Below are 12,880 nucleotides of genomic sequence, written 5' to 3'. Positions count from 1 at the left end.
AAGAACATCTTATTAATATAAACCAAAAGATCACTGAAATTTTACAATATGCCTCCACTTTTTAAATTTCCATATTCCCTCGGCATCTGTTCCACCACCGCTACTACTATCCATCTTGTAAATCAAAAATAGCCTAGAAAGAATAATCCTAATACATTCATTTACTGTAATTGATTTCCTTTTGAATACACAAAGATTCCTCACATCCCACAAACTTTCTAACACACAAGCCATAATTAACCACAAAACTCTCTCCTTTACACGTCCACTTGCACCAATACCAAACATAACCACACGCCAATCCACAAAAGTCACTCCCGCCAAACTCCTACACAACCCCCCTACACATTTCCACACGTCTTGCGCAAAATTACAATTCCACATCAGATGCATAACCGTCTCACAACCATTACATCCATCTCTTGGACAAACATCCGACATAATCAAACCTCTCTTCTTTTGAACGTCCCTCACTGGAAGAATATTGTGAAACGCCATCCACACTACATCCTTCTGTTTGTTGGACATCCCATACATACCCAACTTTCTCCAAGCATCCGCAACCTCATTCCCTCTCAAACCAACAATATTAGACTCGACCTCATTTGCACACAATTTCCTATACACCCTCTTAGTCATTCTAAACTCATCCACCGGCACACTCAGCAAATCATACTTCTTGACAAACTTTTCAATCACCTCATACCACACCGGACACTTAAAAGACACAGGCACTCTCGCATCCCTCTTTCTCCAACCTAACCCATACAACATCCATCCTGCAGAATAACTTGCCATACATGCACCCTTATTACCTTTACCCAACAATACCACAATCGTCTTAATATAATGGAGCCCTAAAAAAACCTCAACATTAGGAAATCCCAAACCACCATGCTGGCAGGCCTTATAAAGGCTTTCCCTCTTCAGCTTCTCCATCTTGCTGCACCAGAAAAAAGAAAAAATCATTTTCTCAACTCTCTTCACTTTCCTAAAAGGGGATGGAAAAAATATGGCCACAAAAAGCAGAATGGGTAAGATCACTGCTTTGATAACTAGAACTTTGCCCCGCAAAGAAAGATCTCTCATTCTCCAAAAATTCAGTTTTCGCTCAACACGCATACCACACTCGTCCCAACTCTCATTTCCTTTCAGATCATCATTGAAAAATACCCCTAAAATCTTAATTGCACTCTCCTCATACTTAACACCTTCCATACGAATACTGTCATCTCCAAAGCATTTGAAACTACACTTAGTCCAGTTAACTCTAAAACCTGATGCACCACAGAAAAAATCCAAAAGCAACCTCACCCTACTCATTGAAGCCATACTTTCACTCACCATCACAACATCATCCATGTAACCTAACACCTTCACATGCTTACCCCCACTCCCAGGCACTAACAATCCTCTCATCATTTTCTCACGTCTCACTAAACACAGCAAAGGCTCAATCACACATACAAACAAGACAGGGGACATAGGGCACCCCTGTCTTACACCAGACCTAATCATCACTTTGTCAGACAACCATCCATTCACTAAAAACTCACTTGACACATAATCATATAAAGACTTAACTCCATTCAGAAAAACCCTAGGGAAACCCATCCTCTCCAATACTTTAAACAGAAACACATGCGAAACTCTATCAAAAGCCTTTTCAAAATCAATTGCTAACACCATACACTTCTGCTTTCTAGTCTTACAATCCCCAAGCATATCCCTTAACAATAACAAATTATCACTTATACTCCGACCAGGCACGGCACACACTTGGTCATCCTCCACAACCCTACCAATCACCTCACGCATACGATTTGCTAACAATTTACTGTAGACCTTATAATCAGCGTTAAGCAATGATATGGGTCTCCAGTTCTCCAAACGCTTTTTCTCACCCTTCTTAAACACAAGAACCACTATACCCTCTTTCATACTGTCACACAAAACACCATTCATCCACATATACCTACAAACCTCAGTCAAGTCCTTACCCAAAAACTCCCAAGCTTTCACATACAGCTCCACAGGCAACCCATCCTTCCCAGGCGTCTTATTCTTTTTAGCACTCATAACAACATTCCTCACCTCATCCAAAATAACATCCTCACACAAAGCATCACATTCATCCGAACCAAGTCTCTTCTCCATACCACTCAATACATGCGACACAAGTCCAGGATCAATCCATTTCTCATCGTACAACTTACTATAGAAGCCATTCACCTCATTCAACACATTCTTCCCAACCACACTAGATCCATCTTCATCTACCACTTCACTCAAATCCAACTTCCTTCCATTCATTTTTTTAAAAAAGTACCTGGTGCACTTTTCATTCTTTTCCAAATGCTCTAACTTGGTACGGTAAATAATCTCTTTACCTTTTTCATCCAGAAGACATTTTAACTCATTCTTAGCAACCTCAAGCTGATCAGACATATCCATTCCTTTCCTAACACACCCACGCAACCAATCAATCCGTCTACTTAAGTCATTAAATCTATTACGATATCTGGCAGCTTTTTTGTAGCCCCATTTTTTAAAGAAAGTTTTTAACTGTAATTTCACCCAATCCCACCATTCAAGCACACTACCAAAATCACGCTTACGCCACCTCCAACTTGCATACCTTTTCTCCAACTCACTCATCACCTCCTCATCCTCCAACAACCTCGTATTCAATTTCCAAACCCCACCCCCAAACACCATGTCCCCATTCGCACTAAAAACTCCACGCAAACACTCATGATCAGAAAAAGGTACCTTATGTTGAACATAACTTGAACAAACCATATTTTTGGAAAATAACATCCTATCTATTCTCGATGAAATATTACCACGGTCAGCATAATATGTAGGCGGTGGTGGAATGCCATACTCAAGTATTGCAGCGTCTAAGAAAGAAAAATCAGAAATAAGTTGAGATAACTTTTTTCCCGTAATGTCCACATTACCTTCTGTGACACAATTACAGTCACCAACAAAAACTGTAGGAATTTTTCCAGGGAGAAAAAAACTCAATTTCTCAAGAAGAGCAAGCCGCTCCTCTTTTTTAGTAGGACAATATAAATTAATCATTCTAACCTTCCACCCCCTATAACTCAAAAAAACAATAATGCAGCGACCCACCTCCACAACCGTGTAACTATCAATAGTAATATTCTTATTACCAACTAAAATCCCCACACCATCATTTTTGTTAAAGCTGGACCCCGACCAAACATACTGGCCATAAGGCCAGTCCTTATCCCCTCGAGATTCAGTAATCCCACACTCTTGTAGACAATAGACATCTGCACTCAAACCCTTTAGATAATCCAGAACTGTTGTTCTTCGGGTAACAGATCTAATTTGCCTAACATTAAGGGACACAATGTCCCATCCAGAATGATGCGGCATAACTAAAGGGGATCACACATAACCTGAAAAAAAAAGAAAGAAAACATCAACTCAACCTTCATCAAGCAAAGCAAAGCTATTACCATCTGGCTGAATGCCAAATGTAACAATGTCAGGAGAAAATACATCTGACGGGTAAGCACGAGAGTCCACCGGGCTATCACACACGGCAGCAATGGATGAACACTCAGTCCTTGGCTTCTTCTTGACCACATCAGGATCCTCCTCATCAGAGAAACGGACAGCAGACAAGTCCCCTTGGCCACCGCCCCCGATCTCCTCTGAAGCAGTATTGCACCAAGATATGACAGGAGAATTGGACAAGTCCATTTCCCCCTCACCACGGACACCAAACTGGGGAGGGAAAGGTGACATCACCTCAGGAATCACCATGTCAAAGCCTCCTGATGCAGGAGGCTGAAGCTGGGCATCTTCAAATATGTCGTCCATCTGAGTGCCATCCTCTTCCTCTTGGGGAGCAGTTGCCTCCCCGACATCCGGAAGGGGACCTTGTGGAACCCTAGTAGAAGTCGAAGGAACAGCAGGCCCCTCCGCGACCACTTGAGCAAAAGACTTAGGAGTGGTTCTAGCTTGACACTGCCTAAGAACATGCCCCTCCTCACCACAAGCATCACACTTTACCTGGTTCTTGCAGTCTTTCGCCATATGACCAGACGTGTTACACCTCCTGCAGGTTGGCGGATACCTGCAGGACTCCTGGACATGACCATACTTGTTACATCTTCTGCAGAAAAAAGGAGCATCAGGAAAGTACAAGAAACCAGTGTCTCTCCCAATAGAGAAACACATAGGAGGATAATGTATGCCCCCTGGCCCCTCGGGGTCTGTAGCAAAACGAACAAAGTACTTGTATTTGCCAGTCCACAAGCCTTCTTCATTCGAGATCTTGTGGGAAAAATGCACATAAGTACAATGCCTCCTCAAGAATAAAGTAATGTCCTCCTGGGGGATAAAGGGATTGTGCATAAACACAACAACAGGAACATCCCCCTTTGAATAGAGGACAGTAAAAGTGAGTCCATCTAGGAGGGAGTTCTCAGTATGGCCTTTCAAGGTTCTATAAAGATTTTGGCAAGCAGCCATAGTAGAAAGAACCAGCACATACCTTCCATGACTTCTAAATTCCTGCAGGCAAAGAATGTCCGACTTCTTAATCTTCAATGCTTCATAGAAGATGGCATTCACCAGGTAGGACATGGAAAAATGTCCCTTCTTCTCCTCGGAAATCTCAATGCGAAATCCATTCTTGACCCGGGGGTCCCCGGTCCCAGCAAATTTCAGCTTGACTCCCATAGTCAGCCACGGAAATCGCCTTCCCGTTTCCTCCTCACTCTCCCCCTATAGCAGCATCCAGCTTAAGCCACCGGAGTGGCGATGCTGGAAGGCCGAGGGCTAGCACTCAAGGAACCTGATGTCCAGACACTTGATCTGAGCCAAAAGGCCAAGAAGCGATAACCAGAATTGGTTTCCGACTACGGTGCCACCCAAGGATTCTGAAAAGTCCATTTGTGGAGATGGCCACCTGGACTCCCGTTAAGAAGACATGCTGTCAACCTCTAGATCCCTCACATGCCTGCACTTTTCGGCTTGCTGCTGCTGCAATCCACGCGTTTTAGATCTGCATAACTCCACCTCTTTTAGCACAGTACCCTCAACCCCCGGCTGTTCCCACCCGCCTCAACACCGTTGGAAGGGAGGAGAACCAATTAAGGCGGGGGGGGGTGGAACGAGCAGCTGTCTACCCTTAGCAGGAGGGTTGCTGATTAATTACCTCTCCTGCTGCTGCTGCTGCTGGCTGTCCAGCAGCAGACTGAAGGTGGCTGCTGCTGTGCGCAGGTATATAAAGGCTCAGAGCCTATTATGACACGCGCAGCCAGCGTTCCATTGCCACATTCCGTCTACTGCAGGCGGGATACCTGGATGGCTGAATGTCACTGAGAAGCTCACAGAGACCGCCATAAGCAACAGTTTAAAAGAATGCCACAGACTAATCAACCAAACTTTTTGGGTTGGTTTCTCTTTTATAGTCTGCAGGCATTAAATGAAAGAAGTCAGTGTTCCAGCAGAGGGAGACAACGTTTCAGAAAAGGCATTGTAGCAAACCAAAAAAGAAATTTTAAGCGCAGCAGAGTAACCAGCTCACATACCTGTTAGCTCAGGTGAGTTTAAAAGGCTGCTGTTGATAACAAGGGCATTTGCTAAATAGATGGTGTGTGTGCAACAATATACTGAAAGGTCAATTATATTGTGCAGCTTATCTCACCACCTGTAGTTATTTAGGTGAAAGCTCCAAAATGCTTGCCTAATATGTCTGTTTATCCAAAAGGAAGTATAGAGGGAGAGCTAGATAGATAGCATTGCATTACATTACATTACATGGCAATGCAATGCACAGTTGCTGAAGTTGAACCAAAATGAGCTTGTCATCTGGCTTCTGCAACTTTTAACATGAAAAATCCAATGAGGAGAAGAAAAGCAAAGCCAAAGAGTCCATCCCAAAATCCGACAAACAAGCAAAATGAACAAAAAGCATTGAATTCAATTCTTTCTGATTTTAGAAACTACATTAAAGAAGGGGTGCACCGGTCCTGGAGATACTGCAATACCAGGTCAATGCGTGGAGTGGACAGAGCAAGCTCTTTTTCCATCTCCCTGTTCTAAAAATCCATTTAATATATGGTCCCCAGATAGGGGACGTATCAGATATTAAACTGATAAGAACAGATACTACACTTGATCTTAGCCAAAAGGCCGAGAAGCGATAACCAGAATTGGTTTCCGACTACGGTGCCACCCAAGGATTCTGAAAAGTCCATTTGTGGAGATGGCCACCTGGACTCCCGTTAAGAAGACATGCTGTCAACCTCTAGATCCCTCACATGCCTGCACTTTTCGGCTTGCTGCTGCTGCAATCCACGCGTTTTAGATCTGCATAACTCCACCTCTTTTAGCACAGTACAATCAACCCCCGGCTGTTCCCACCCGCCTCAACACCGTTGGAAGGGAGGAGAACCAATTAAGGCGGGGGGGGGGGGTGGAACGAGCAGCTGTCTACCCTTAGCAGGAGGGTTGCTGATTAATTACCTCTCCTGCTGCTGCTGCTGCTGGCTGTCCAGCAGCAGACTGAAGGTGGCTGCTGCTGTGCGCAGGTATATAAAGGCTCAGAGCCTATTATGACACGCGCAGCCAGCGTTCCATTGCCACATTCCGTCTACTGCAGGCGGGATACCTGGATGGCTGAATGTCACTGAGAAGCTCACAGAGACCGCCATAAGCAACAGTTTAAAAGAATGCCACAGACTAATCAACCAAACTTTTTGGGTTGGTTTCTCTTTTATAGTCTGCAGGCATTAAATGAAAGAAGTCAGTGTTCCAGCAGAGGGAGACAACGTTTCAGAAAAGGCATTGTAGCAAACCAAAAAAGAAATTTTAAGCGCAGCAGAGTAACCAGCTCACATACCTGTTAGCTCAGGTGAGTTTAAAAGGCTGCTGTTGATAACAAGGGCATTTGCTAAATAGATGGTGTGTGTGCAACAATATACTGAAAGGTCAATTATATTGTGCAGCTTATCTCACCACCTGTAGTTATTTAGGTGAAAGCTCCAAAATGCTTGCCTAATATGTCTGTTTATCCAAAAGGAAGTATAGAGGGAGAGCTAGATAGATAGCATTGCATTACATTACATTACATGGCAATGCAATGCACAGTTGCTGAAGTTGAACCAAAATGAGCTTGTCATCTGGCTTCTGCAACTTTTAACATGAAAAATCCAATGAGGAGAAGAAAAGCAAAGCCAAAGAGTCCATCCCAAAATCCGACAAACAAGCAAAATGAACAAAAAGCATTGAATTCAATTCTTTCTGATTTTAGAAACTGCATTAAAGAAGGGGTGCACCGGTCCTGGAGATACTGCAATACCAGGTCAATGCGTGGAGTGGACAGAGCAAGCTCTTTTTCCATCTCCCTGTTCTAAAAATCCATTTAATATATGGTCCCCAGATAGGGGACGTATCAGATATTAAACTGATAAGAACAGATACTACACTTGATCTTAGCCAAAAGGCCGAGAAGCGATAACCAGAATTGGTTTCCGACTACCGTGCCACCCAAGGATTCTGAAAAGTCCATTTGTGGAGATGGCCACCTGGACTCCCGTTAAGAAGACATGCTGTCAACCTCTAGATCCCTCACATGCCTGCACTTTTCGGCTTGCTGCTGCTGCAATCCACGCGTTTTAGATCTGCATAACTCCACCTCTTTTAGCACAGTACCCTCAACCCCCGGCTGTTCCCACCCGCCTCAACACCGTTGGAAGGGAGGAGAACCAATTAAGGCGGGGGGGGGGTGGAACGAGCAGCTGTCTACCCTTAGCAGGAGGGTTGCTGATTAATTACCTCTCCTGCTGCTGCTGCTGCTGGCTGTCCAGCAGCAGCAGACTGAAGGTGGCTGCTGCTGTGCGCAGGTATATAAAGGCTCAGAGCCTATTATGACACGCGCAGCCAGCGTTCCATTGCCACATTCCGTCTACTGCAGGCGGGATACCTGGATGGCTGAATGTCACTGAGAAGCTCACAGAGACCGCCATAAGCAACAGTTTAAAAGAATGCCACAGACTAATCAACCAAACTTTTTGGGTTGGTTTCTCTTTTATAGTCTGCAGGCATTAAATGAAAGAAGTCAGTGTTCCAGCAGAGGGAGACAACGTTTCAGAAAAGGCATTGTAGCAAACCAAAAAAGAAATTTTAAGCGCAGCAGAGTAACCAGCTCACATACCTGTTAGCTCAGGTGAGTTTAAAAGGCTGCTGTTGATAACAAGGGCATTTGCTAAATAGATGGTGTGTGTGCAACAATATACTGAAAGGTCAATTATATTGTGCAGCTTATCTCACCACCTGTAGTTATTTAGGTGAAAGCTCCAAAATGCTTGCCTAATATGTCTGTTTATCCAAAAGGAAGTATAGAGGGAGAGCTAGATAGATAGCATTGCATTACATTACATTACATGGCAATGCAATGCACAGTTGCTGAAGTTGAACCAAAATGAGCTTGTCATCTGGCTTCTGCAACTTTTAACATGAAAAATCCAATGAGGAGAAGAAAAGCAAAGCCAAAGAGTCCATCCCAAAATCCGACAAACAAGCAAAATGAACAAAAAGCATTGAATTCAATTCTTTCTGATTTTAGAAACTGCATTAAAGAAGGGGTGCACCGGTCCTGGAGATACTGCAATACCAGGTCAATGCGTGGAGTGGACAGAGCAAGCTCTTTTTCCATCTCCCTGTTCTAAAAATCCATTTAATATATGGTCCCCAGATAGGGGACGTATCAGATATTAAACTGATAAGAACAGATACTACACTTGATCTTAGCCAAAAGGCCGAGAAGCGATAACCAGAATTGGTTTCCGACTACGGTGCCACCCAAGGATTCTGAAAAGTCCATTTGTGGAGATGGCCACCTGGACTCCCGTTAAGAAGACATGCTGTCAACCTCTAGATCCCTCACATGCCTGGACTTTTCGGCTTGCTGCTGCTGCAATCCACGCGTTTTAGATCTGCATAACTCCACCTCTTTTAGCACAGTACCCTCAACCCCCGGCTGTTCCCACCCGCCTCAACACCGTTGGAAGGGAGGAGAACCAATTAAGGCGGGGGGGGGGGTGGAACGAGCAGCTGTCTACCCTTAGCAGGAGGGTTGCTGATTAATTACCTCTCCTGCTGCTGCTGCTGCTGGCTGTCCAGCAGCAGACTGAAGGTGGCTGCTGCTGTGCGCAGGTATATAAAGGCTCAGAGCCTATTATGACACGCGCAGCCAGCGTTCCATTGCCACATTCCGTCTACTGCAGGCGGGATACCTGGATGGCTGAATGTCACGGAGAAGCTCACAGAGACCGCCATAAGCAACAGTTTAAAAGAATGCCACAGACTAATCAACCAAACTTTTTGGGTTGGTTTCTCTTTTATAGTCTGCAGGCATTAAATGAAAGAAGTCAGTGTTCCAGCAGAGGGAGACAAAGTTTCAGAAAAGGCATTGTAGCAAACCAAAAAATAAATTTTAAGCGCAGCAGAGTAACCAGCTCACATACCTGTTAGCTCAGGTGAGTTTAAAAGGCTGCTGTTGATAACAAGGGCATTTGCTAAATAGATGGTGTGTGTGCAACAATATACTGAAAGGTCAATTATATTATGCAGCTTATCTCACCACCTGTAGTTATTTAGGTGAAAGCTCCAAAATGCTTGCCTAATATGTCTGTTTATCCAAAAGGAAGTATAGAGGGAGAGCTAGATAGATAGCATTGCATTACATTACATTACATGGCAATGCAATGCACAGTTGCTGAAGTTGAACCAAAATGAGCTTGTCATCTGGCTTCTGCAACTTTTAACATGAAAAATCCAATGAGGAGAAGAAAAGCAAAGCCAAAGAGTCCATCCCAAAATCCGACAAACAAGCAAAATGAACAAAAAGCATTGAATTCAATTCTTTCTGATTTTAGAAACTGCATTAAAGAAGGGGTGCACCGGTCCTGGAGATACTGCAATACCAGGTCAATGCGTGGAGTGGACAGAGCAAGCTCTTTTTCCATCTCCCTGTTCTAAAAATCCATTTAATATATGGTCCCCAGATAGGGGACGTATCAGATATTAAACTGATAAGAACAGATACTACACTTGATCTTAGCCAAAAGGCCGAGAAGCGATAACCAGAATTGGTTTCCGACTACGGTGCCACCCAAGGATTCTGAAAAGTCCATTTGTGGAGATGGCCACCTGGACTCCCGTTAAGAAGACATGCTGTCAACCTCTAGATCCCTCACATGCCTGCACTTTTCGGCTTGCTGCTGCTGCAATCCACGCGTTTTAGATCTGCATAACTCCACCTCTTTTAGCACAGTACCCTCAACCCCCGGCTGTTCCCACCCGCCTCAACACCGTTGGAAGGGAGGAGAACCAATTAAGGCGGGGGGGGGGGTGGAACGAGCAGCTGTCTACCCTTAGCAGGAGGGTTGCTGATTAATTACCTCTCCTGCTGCTGCTGCTGCTGGCTGTCCAGCAGCAGACTGAAGGTGGCTGCTGCTGTGCGCAGGTATATAAAGGCTCAGAGCCTATTATGACACGCGCAGCCAGCGTTCCATTGCCACATTCCGTCTACTGCAGGCGGGATACCTGGATGGCTGAATGTCACTGAGAAGCTCACAGAGACCGCCATAAGCAACAGTTTAAAAGAATGCCACAGACTAATCAACCAAACTTTTTGGGTTGGTTTCTCTTTTATAGTCTGCAGGCATTAAATGAAAGAAGTCAGTGTTCCAGCAGAGGGAGACAACGTTTCAGAAAAGGCATTGTAGCAAACCAAAAAAGAAATTTTAAGCGCAGCAGAGTAACCAGCTCACATACCTGTTAGCTCAGGTGAGTTTAAAAGGCTGCTGTTGATAACAAGGGCATTTGCTAAATAGATGGTGTGTGTGCAACAATATACTGAAAGGTCAATTATATTGTGCAGCTTATCTCACCACCTGTAGTTATTTAGGTGAAAGCTCCAAAATGCTTGCCTAATATGTCTGTTTATCCAAAAGGAAGTATAGAGGGAGAGCTAGATAGATAGCATTGCATTACATTACATTACATGGCAATGCAATGCACAGTTGCTGAAGTTGAACCAAAATGAGCTTGTCATCTGGCTTCTGCAACTTTTAACATGAAAAATCCAATGAGGAGAAGAAAAGCAAAGCCAAAGAGTCCATCCCAAAATCCGACAAACAAGCAAAATGAACAAAAAGCATTGAATTCAATTCTTTCTGATTTTAGAAACTGCATTAAAGAAGGGGTGCACCGGTCCTGGAGATACTGCAATACCAGGTCAATGCGTGGAGTGGACAGAGCAAGCTCTTTTTCCATCTCCCTGTTCTAAAAATCCATTTAATATATGGTCCCCAGATAGGGGACGTATCAGATATTAAACTGATAAGAACAGATTTTTTTTTTTTTTTTTATCGAAAGCCCGAATTCGTGTACAAAACCCGAGTGCGCTTAAAAAAGTGACAAGTGCCACAAAAAAAGTGCACTAGGATGCTGGTCTTCTTGAAACCCTCTCCAAAAGGAGAAGGGTCCCCCAAACCATTCCCCGTCCCTCCGAGCCAGAAGGCCACAGCGAGGAACAGGGACAAATAGCCACCTCCAGCCGGAGCCAGAGGCGACCCAATCTTACCCCCAGCACCTGCCCGAGTTCTCACCCGAGCAAGGCACTGGGAGCCAAAGACTGTGCTCCCCTCCCGGAAGAGGGGAGCCAACAACGCTCTCCTCCCGAAAGAGGAGAGCCAGGGGGGTTCAGGGGGGAGCGGAACCTGATGGCCACACACTCCCCCCCTAGACCTGCCAAGAGAGGAACCCGTAAGGGAACCGCATCCCGACAAAATCCTAGTAGGACGTGACACACGTGAATAAGTGGACACACAGTGACAAAGAAATTAAATAAATAGTGAAGGTTTCACAGTATAATACTGCCCGGACCTTCGACCGGGAATTGAAAAATTCCCCATCCTAAGGCCAGAAGGCCCGGAATAAGGGTGTGTGTGAAGAAAGAAATATTGAAGTGCTAGTGCAAATGTGCCATAAACTCAAGTGGGGTTCCCAATCCCAGTGAGTTAAGGCACCCCAGGGTCACCACTCCTGGGGCACTTCACACTTCGGGCTTTCGATCTTCCCCGGCCCAATGGCGTCGATCCTGGGGGGCCATGCTTTCCACCAGATGACTATATTAGCCACCTGGCGTACTAACAAGCGCCTAAACCCCAGTGTGCATAATGTATCAATCTACTAGGGCTGCCAACATCCAAAACCGCCTTTTCGAAAGATACTACACTTGATCTTAGCCAAAAGGCCGAGAAGCGATAACCAGAATTAGTTTCCGACTACGGTGCCACCCAAGGATTCTGAAAAGTCCATTTGTGGAGATGGCCACCTGGACTCCCGTTAAGAAGACATGCTGTCAACCTCTAGATCCCTCACATGCCTGCACTTTTCGGCTTGCTGCTGCTGCAATCCACGCGTTTTAGATCTGCATAACTCCACCTCTTTTAGCACAGTACCCTCAACCCCCGGCTGTTCCCACCCGCCTCAACACCGTTGGAAGGGAGGAGAACCAATTAAGGCGGGGGGGGGGGTGGAACGAGCAGCTGTCTACCCTTAGCAGGAGGGTTGCTGATTAATTACCTCTCCTGCTGCTGCTGCTGCTGGCTGTCCAGCAGCAGACTGAAGGTGGCTGCTGCTGTGCGCAGGTATATAAAGGCTCAGAGCCTATTATGACACGCGCAGCCAGCGTTCCATTGCCACATTCCGTCTACTGCAGGCGGGATACCTGGATGGCTGAATGTCACTGAGAAGCTCACAGAGACCGCCATAAGCAACAGTTTAAAAGAATGCCACAGACTAATCAACCAAACTTTTTGGG

General features: G+C 45.1%; 5 non-coding genes and 1 pseudogene across 5 annotated transcripts; all 6 read right to left on the bottom strand.

Moving 5' to 3' along the window:
* Positions 1-6,001: 6,001 nt before the first annotated feature.
* On the bottom strand, positions 6,002-6,192 carry LOC141196596 (U2 spliceosomal RNA). The gene has a single exon (XR_012268997.1). It is a non-coding gene; the product is annotated as a U2 spliceosomal RNA (small nuclear RNA).
* A 1,122-nt stretch (positions 6,193-7,314) lies between these two features.
* On the bottom strand, positions 7,315-7,505 carry LOC141196595 (U2 spliceosomal RNA). Its single transcript, XR_012268996.1, has one exon. It is a non-coding gene; the product is annotated as a U2 spliceosomal RNA (small nuclear RNA).
* A 1,123-nt stretch (positions 7,506-8,628) lies between these two features.
* Positions 8,629-8,819, bottom strand: LOC141196594 (U2 spliceosomal RNA). The gene has a single exon (XR_012268995.1). It is a non-coding gene; the product is annotated as a U2 spliceosomal RNA (small nuclear RNA).
* Positions 8,820-9,940: 1,121 nt separating this feature from the next.
* LOC141196593 (U2 spliceosomal RNA) lies at positions 9,941-10,131 on the bottom strand. The gene has a single exon (XR_012268994.1). It is a non-coding gene; the product is annotated as a U2 spliceosomal RNA (small nuclear RNA).
* Positions 10,132-11,252: 1,121 nt separating this feature from the next.
* Positions 11,253-11,436, bottom strand: LOC141196359 (U2 spliceosomal RNA). Its single transcript, XR_012268901.1, has one exon. It is a non-coding gene; the product is annotated as a U2 spliceosomal RNA (small nuclear RNA).
* Positions 11,437-12,247: 811 nt separating this feature from the next.
* On the bottom strand, positions 12,248-12,322 carry LOC141196499 (U2 spliceosomal RNA; annotated as a pseudogene).
* Positions 12,323-12,880: the final 558 nt, after the last annotated feature.

The sequence above is a fragment of the Phyllobates terribilis genome, unplaced genomic scaffold, assembly GCF_046119375.1.
Source record: "Phyllobates terribilis strain yellow unplaced genomic scaffold, ASM4611937v1 Scaffold_74__1_contigs__length_7073193, whole genome shotgun sequence".
Classification (NCBI taxonomy): domain Eukaryota; kingdom Metazoa; phylum Chordata; class Amphibia; order Anura; family Dendrobatidae; genus Phyllobates; species Phyllobates terribilis.
This window is presented reverse-complemented; position numbering and strand designations above follow the sequence as displayed.